Source organism: Raphanus sativus, chromosome 2 (assembly GCF_000801105.2).
Source record: "Raphanus sativus cultivar WK10039 chromosome 2, ASM80110v3, whole genome shotgun sequence".
Taxonomy (NCBI): Eukaryota; Viridiplantae; Streptophyta; class Magnoliopsida; order Brassicales; family Brassicaceae; genus Raphanus; species Raphanus sativus.
Window position 1 is genome coordinate 8,317,000 of NC_079512.1, and position 8,416 is coordinate 8,325,415.

Here is an 8,416-nt window from a genome sequence, read left to right on the forward strand (position 1 = left end):
TATTATTCAGAGTTGTACAAACTAAAATATATTAAAAATTAGTTTTAATAAATAAAAAATTTAAAATTCAAAAAATAGTTTTTAATCACAAAAATATAAATATATAAAAAAATAGTTTAATAAATACTAAAAATAGTTTTAATCACAAAAATATAAATATAAAAAATAGTTTAATAATTACAAAAAAAAAAATTAATCAAAAATATAAATATAAAAAATAAATAAATATAAATGTTAAATTCCAAAAATAGTTTTTAATCACAAAAATATAAATATAAAAAAATAGTTTAATAATTACTAAAAATAGTTTTTAATCACGAAAATATAAAATATATAAAAAATAAATAGTTTAATAATTACAAAAAATATTTTTAATCACAAAAAACTATATAAAAAGTATATATATAAATAGTTTTAAAATTACAAAAATAGTTTTTAATCACAAATATAAATTTATTTTAAAAATATATATAAATAGTTTTAAAATTCCAAAAATAGTTTTTTAATCACAAAATATAAATATATATATTTTTTAAAATATATATAAATAGTTTTAAAATTCCAAAATAGTTTAATATTTACAAAAAACGTTTCATAAATATTAAAAATGTTTGATAAATATAGAAATGATTTTATATACAAAAAAATTTCATTTATAATTCATAAAATAGATTTTATATACAAAAAACGTTTTCAAAATTATTTATAAACACCAAACTATTATAAAACTTAAAAAAAAATTCTACACAATCAAATAATCACAATCCTCAATACAAAACCACAATCAAACTTCCATTATACAATCCTACCAATCACCCTAACAAAAATCTATCAAAAAACTTCTAAAATCATCAAATCTAACCTAACAAATAGATTGGGAAGGTTCTTACATGATTTGGGAATCAAATAGAGGAGGAATAGGTCGGATTGGCCGGAAATCGTCGAGAGAGAAGGGGAGGTCGGCGGAGATGGCAAGGAAGAAGAAGAGAGAAATGAGGAAGAAGAAGAGATCTGTGTTTATAATTCCGAAGTTTCTGACGGAAACTATCCGTCGGAATTTCCTCAGTTTCGAAAATTTAATTTTCGCAAAATATTTCGCGAAAATTATGGCGGTTAAATGAAAAAATTCCGAGGAAAATTCAAATCCCTCAGAATTTCCTCGGTATATTCCGAGGAAATTCCGAGGGATATATGTTTGGGGTTTCAAAACCTCAATTTGTTTTGCCCAATATCATTTCTTATACTAATGTAATGATAAAAATTGAATATTATTTGTATAGATGATCATAAACCATGAAATAACAAAATTCCAAAATGAATTGTAAGTATTCATTTTACCATTCATTAAAGTGTATAAGTGTTTGATCTTATGTTGTGGAAAATTCGTTTATACAATCGGAAAGTGTTTATTATTGGGTAACACACCTATTTTGGTTTAAGACACTTAATAATCAGTTTAAGACACTTATAAAGCTTATATATGTGTTATTCAAACCGCAAAACGTTTTTTTCGGTTACAAAACCTTGTTCCTAGGAAAAGCCTCAGAATATTCCGAGGAAATTCCGAGGAAAATGTGTTTTTCCTCGGAATTTCCTCAGAATATTCCGAGGAAATTCCGAGGAAGCTAAACCCTATAGTAAAATCCCTAAATCACTCGGAATTTCCTTGGTAAATTCCGAGAAAATTCCGAGGAACCTAAACCCTAAAAGTTAAATCCCTAAATCCCTCGGAATTTTGTCGATTTTTTTCGAAGAAAACTCTTTCCTCAGGATTTCCTCGGAAAATACCGACGGAAAGTGAATTCCTCGGAATTTCCTAGGTATTTTCCGAGGAAATCCCGAGGAAACGTAAAATTTATGTTTGGTAATACCGACGGAAAGTGAATTCCTCGGAATTTCCTAGGTATTTTCCGAGGAAATCCCGAGGAAACGTAAAATTTATGTTTGGTAATAGGGACAAGAGTCTTCAAAACCTCAATTTGTTTTGCCCAATATCATTTCTTATACTAATGTAATGATAAAATTGAATATTATTTGTATAGATGATCATAAACCATGAAATAACAAAATTCCAAAATGAATTGTAAGTATTCATTTTACCATTCATTAAAGTGTATAAGTGTTTGATCTTATATTGTGGAAAATTCGTTCATACAATCGGAAAGTGTTTATTATCGGGTAACACACCTATTTTGGTTTAAGACACTTAATAATCAGTTTAAGACACTTACTAAAGCTTATATATGTGTTATTCAAACCGCAAAACGTTTTTTTCGGTTATAAAACCTTGTTCCTCGGAAAAGCCTCAGAATATTCCGAGGAAATTCCGAGGAAAATGTGTTTTTCCTCGGAATTTCCTCAGAATATTCCGAGGAAATTCCAAGGAAGCTAAACCCTATAGTAAAATCCCTAAATCACTCGGAATTTCCTTGGTAAATTCCGAGGAACCTAAACCCTAAAAGTTAAATCTCTAAATCCCTCGGAATTTTGTCGATTTTTTTCGAAGAAAACTCTTTCCTCGGGATTTCCTCGGAAAATACCGACGGAAAGTGAATTCCTCGGAATTTCCTAGGTATTTTCCGAGGAAATCCCGAGGAAACGTAAAATTTATGTTTCCTCAGAATTTCCTCAGAAATTCTTCGGAATATTCCGAGGAATTCATTTTCTGTCAGTATGTCCGTCAGTATTTTCCTGTTTTCTTGTAGTGAATAGAATAACTCTATTATAGAGTATACTATTGGAGCAAAAGTTATTCTATAATAGAGTCATTCTATTTTAGTGTAAATTATAGAGTAAAAAATAGTGTATTATTAGAGATGCTCTTAGAGGTGCAGCAGACACCAACAATATTTTACTTCTCTTATTCTAATCTAATGAAATGGCTGAGTGTAAAAGAGGCAGTTTTTTAAGGTTTCTTTTTTTTCTCCTTTTAACTAAAATTTTCAATATGTTATTATTTTATTATTCTATCGAATTTTATTCTCTTTTTTTCTTTGTGGATTTATACAAATAAAGTTTATAAAACAAAAAGGCACTTAGCCTACCAAAAATAATATAACAATATCGTATAAATTTATGGAACACCTTTTAAAGAGAAGAAAGGAAGAACAACGTTTTAAGAAAAAAAGATGATTCAAAAGTCTACGAAGACTTGAATAAGAAGCTCTTTTTTTTGTAACACATAGAATAAATTTAGAGGTTCATGATGAACTTACCGTTGGAAAATATCAGGAAAATGTATATAAGGATGACGGCTTCACTTATCAAAAGAACGTTTTACCACATCTCCAATGTATTATTCTAATTTTTACTCTGAAGATAATTCAAAAGTCTACGAAGACTTGAATAAGAAGCTCTTTTTTTCTGTAACACAGAGAATAAATTTAGAGGTTCATGATGAACTTGCCGTTGGAAAATACCAGGAAACTGTATATAAGGATGACGGCTTCTCTTATCAAAAGAATGTTTTACCGCATCTTTAATGTATTATTCTAATTTTTATCTAAAATGGTGTAACACCAAATAAGGTTGAACAGATATTATGGTCAAGTGGCAGTGAACGGGCTTAGGACGTGTTAAATTCGATCCTTCTGCTATACAAAACTAGGTCATATTGTTCGTTCACCTAACACGGATATATGTCCATGCTTTATAACCCAATTGAATGTCTTGGAGAAGAAGTCCATTTGCGGACTTACGATTCTCCTAAATTCAACCAGATTAAAATTTTTAATTTACAAAAAAGCACCAAAAATTATTTAATTTATAATTATTGTTAATATTTTCTAGTTATAAAAATTACTAACTAATACCAACTATCTTAAGTTAATAAAACATCCATAAAAATATAATTTATTTAAATTAAATATTTATTATCAAAAGTACAATAAATGTTATAAGTTTATGATTTTTATGTAAAAAATATTAAATAATCTCTTATGGAATATTATATTTACTGTATTATTTTAAATATTATCTAAATATGAAATAAGGACATTCAAAATTTAAAAGATCATTTTATAAATAAAAAAGTTGAACTCCAAAAATGAAGTAATTGGTAAGATTACTCCATAAATGGAGTAACCCTAGCTCTTACTATATTTCAGAATTGAGAATGGAATGGTTTTGGAACATATTTTACTCCGAAATAAAATTTGAAATAGAAAATTGAGTAGGATTAAGGATATCCTTAGAAAATTGGAAGAAAAAATTGTTGTCATTACAGGATGGGGTGTTTGCAGATGCACATCCAATTTTTGAATAGATTTTGACATGGAATTGTGTCCTTCGTTAATCGTAAATTATCGATGACTGATTGGTTTTGAAACAAGGAGGAAAGATTTTTTCAGAGTTCTCATGCAGACAAGTACAACCACAACACTAAATTTGATATTAAAATTACACCAAATTTGATATTTTTGTATCGTATTTTATTTTTCTACTCTAATCATAATACCAAAATTTACTCCAAAATTAATGTTACATATTTTTTTTAATTTAAGAAATTTAATCTCTTAAATATTTTAACTGATATAATATCATTTTACTAGATTTAAATTATATATCTGTTTGTTAAAATCTTGTAATTTATGTTTTTATAAAAAATGATAGTTTCAATAAAAAGAATAATATTAGAAAATAAACTTTTTAAAGGTACATGAAGATATAATTATCTCATAAATTTAAATATTACAACAACACTAATAATCAGGTAAATTTTCTCCAGAAACTCCAAAATTTCCAAGATATTGTTCAGAAATTTTTTGTGTAATCGAAGATAGAAAATTATGTAAATAATTTTATAAAAATGTGGTATTTTCTTATACTTTAATATTTAATTATGTATTTCTATTTATAATTTTATTTTTAGTGTAAGATTTTACTAATTAATATTGTTATATATGTGCTAGTTATGTATAAAAGCTTTATCAATTTATATTAATTATAACAAATATAAAGACCATAAAGTAAAATTCAATTAATTTTGGAGTTAAGTTTGAAGTTTTGCTTTTGGAGAAAAGCACTTTGAAATTGCAAATATAAAGTTTGAATATATTTGGAGATGCTCTAATACCTGCCGAAATCTGAACCCTTTCTTTTGAAATGAACCCCCCACTGATAGGAAATTTCTTGCTCTCTTGTATCAAAAGTTTATTTTAAATACTCCCTCCGTTTCTGAAAGAGTGTCGTTGTGACATTTTTCACACAGATTAAGAAAGTTGTTGAAATATATGTAAGTTGTAATTAATTATACATCTTTGACTAATAGTATTTTAGATAAATAAAATTATTTATAAAATCAATGCAGTTTGCAATTAATTTTTCAGCTGAAAGTTAGTACTCCCTCTGTTTTTTAAAAATCCATGTTCTAGAAAAAACATTTGTTTTAAAAAGATACATTTTTTACTTTTTCAATGTATTATTTAATGAAAATATGTTAACTTCAAGAAAATTAATTGTGTTTATTGGATTTTTATTGGTTAAAAATTATGGAAAATTGTTATTCACAAAAATCAATACATTTTTAATGTGATTTCTTAATATATGTGAAAAGTCTAGAATATATATCTTTAAAAAATAGAGGGAGTATAATTTACATTGCAATTGTAAAGTGACACTCTTTGTGTAACAAGAAAATAAATTCAGAATGACACTTATTATGAAACAGAGGGAATATCTTACATCTTCTCATTAGTTTCTTTTGGAAATTCCTTGCTTTCTACACTGTCGCCATTCGCCAATTATCACCGGATCCAATAATGTCGAGCTGTTTCTGCTGTAATGTGATTTATCTTGGAAAAGGAAATCGAATGTTGGGCAACGTGAATTAGATTGGTCATCAGTCGAGAGCATTTCTCAAACGCACAAAATGCACATCGGAAAACAAGGTCAAAAACCTCAACAAATAATGGAATACTCTCCCAGTGACACCTAAAATAAATCCCACAGGAGTCACGGATCAAACTCATACAAGAGCCAATAATCAAAACACCGTCAGAGATCAATTTCTCGGAATCAAACCAAAATGGAGCTAATCCACGCCATGCGCTTATGTATGGTTGATTGGGATATGAGAAGTTGAAGTGGATTCCATCTGTTGTCTTTTCTAACTTGAAGAGGGCGGCAATGGATGATATAGTGGAGGAATGTGGGTGATGCGAGAAATTTGTTAGGTGTTGGGCTGATACTATATATTATTGGGTCTGATGTTTATGTTTAGGCCAGTTAGTGGTTTAGAGCTTTTGCTTTTTTTTTTTAAATTTATAGCTTGATAGAGAGCAGAAGCTATAAAATCTAAAGATCAAGGGTTTGATCTATAGATTAGTAACGAGTCATCGAAGTTTTAGTTCGAGAACGAGATTAGGGCGCGAATACTCTTCGCAGTGCTCGAAAGCTCTTAAAGACCTTATAAACTTTATTAATCAAAATCCAAAGGTGTCTCTTTACATCACCTAAAGCCTCTTATTTATACTAAACGATTTAGTGCTAGTCCTAAACTAAAAAGGAAATTTAACATTTATCAAATCCTAATAATAAAAGGAAAAACAATAGCTTGTAGCTTAAGTAAGGCCTGCAACAAAGAAGGTCGTAACAATGGCGGTGAAGTTAATAAAACGCTGCATCAGGTTCCCCCCGGTTGAAGAGGATTCGGCCACGGATCTGGATCGGTATTGTCACCATGAAATGGGGTTAAGTGTTTCACGTTGAAGACACTGGAAGTGCAGAGATTATCCGGAAGACGAACGCGATACGCATTAGGATTGATGCACTCCAAAATTTCCACAGGACCAATTTTTTTAGACTTGAGCTTATTGTACTCTCGGAGAGGGACGTTCTTTAGTCAGATAGACCCAAACGAGATCACCCGGAGAAAATATAACCTCACGACGCTTCACGTCAGCGGCACTCTTATACTTCACGGAAGAAGCCTCAAGGTTGGTTTAAGCTTGTTGATGGACAACCTGCAAATCGTTAATGAAGTCAATGGCTTCACCGTGATGGCGAGTTTGGTCTGGTGCCGTAGAGAGATCAAGACGGAACGAAGCCGTACACCACACGAAACGGTGAAAAGCCCAAGCTACGATTAAGAGCGTGGTTGTGTGCGAACTCTGCTTGTCCGAGTTTGGTATCCCATGATTTGATATTATCACCTACAAGACATCGCAACAGATTCCCAAAGAGCGATTTGTAACTTCGGTTTGTCCATCAGTTTGTGGATGATACGCAGTACTCATATCGAGAGAAGTACCCAAGAGCTTCCATAAAGAACGCCAGAAGTGACTTAAGAAACGGGTATCACGATCAGAGACGATCGAGGACGGAAGCCCATGGAGACGATAAACTTCATTAAAGAAAAGACGAGCCACATGAACCGCATCCGTTGTCTTCTTGCAAGCAATAAAATGAACCATCTTGGAGAAACGGTCGACGACCACAAAAATAGAGTCATAACCACGTTGTGTATGAGGTAACCCCAAGACAAAATCCATGCTCACATCAGTCCAAGGCTGCGTGGGAATAGGAAGAGGAAGATAGAGACCTGCATTCGAAGCTTTTCCCTTAGACTGTTGAGAAACTCGACAACGCTCGACAAACCTTTCAACATCTCGTCGCAGAGATGGCCAAAAATATGATGAAGTGACGAGCTGGAGCGTCCGATCCCGTCCAACGTGTCCTTCGTTGTGGAGCTCTGCAATTATTTGTGGACACAGACTAGACTCGGGAACACACAAACGAAGACCTTTAAAAAGAAAACCGTCTTGGATCGTGTAATCTCCAGGTACTCCTTGTGCGACCTCACTGAAAATACGACAAAAAAAAGGATCTCCTGGATAAAGATCAGCGAATGTTGCAAACCCCTTGACAGAAGTATGCATTGTGGTGAGAAGGCTATGTCGTCGGCTCAATGCATCTGCGACACGATTAGTTTTGCCGGATTGATGTCGTATAGAGAAAGTAAACTGTTGGAGATAGGAAATCCATCCGGCATGGCGAGCCGAAACTTTTGCTTGGCTGTCCAGGTGCCGTAGAGCATCATGATCAGTAAAGAGGACAAATTCCCGATGAATCAGGTAGTGACGCTAATGTTTGATTGCCTGAACAATCGCATAAAATTCGACGTCATACGTACTATAACGTCCTCTCACCCCTGCTAGTTTCTCACTAAAAAATGCCACAGACCGTCTTTGTTGACTTAAGACGCCACCAACGCCGAGTTTAGATGCATCACAGTGTAGCTCGAAGGGCAAAGAAAAGTCAGGGAGAACTAATATGGGAGCCGAGGTGAGCTTGTCTTTGATCAACTCAAAGGCACATGTTGCTTCGGATGTCCACTCGAATTTACCGTCACGCATACAACTTGTGATTTGTGCCATAATGGTGCTAAAGTGCTCAACGAACCGCCGGTAGAAGGAGG